This window comes from Arachis ipaensis, chromosome B05 (genome assembly GCF_000816755.2).
Source record: "Arachis ipaensis cultivar K30076 chromosome B05, Araip1.1, whole genome shotgun sequence".
NCBI lineage: Eukaryota > Viridiplantae > Streptophyta > Magnoliopsida > Fabales > Fabaceae > Arachis > Arachis ipaensis.
The window spans coordinates 7,927,180-7,927,468 of NC_029789.2; positions in this window are offsets into that span (position 1 = coordinate 7,927,180).

The window sequence follows — 289 nt, forward strand, 5'->3', positions numbered from 1 at the left end:
TTCATAGTTCTTCTTTCCATTTTTTTAAATCAAAATCGTTCAGATTTGTTTCAATCACTAGTAAATTGAATATTTTAATTTTTATTATTTTTAGTACTCATTTTCATATTTTAATTTTTAATGTTACGATTTCTGATGTTATGTTTTTATATGAGTTTTTTTTATCATTTCCTATACTATTTTTTATATGTATATTTTTTATGTTTTTTTTTTTTTTTTTTTTTTTTTTGTTTATATTTTTTTTTTTTTATTTTTTTGTTTTTTTTTTTTTTTTTTTTTTTTTTTTTTT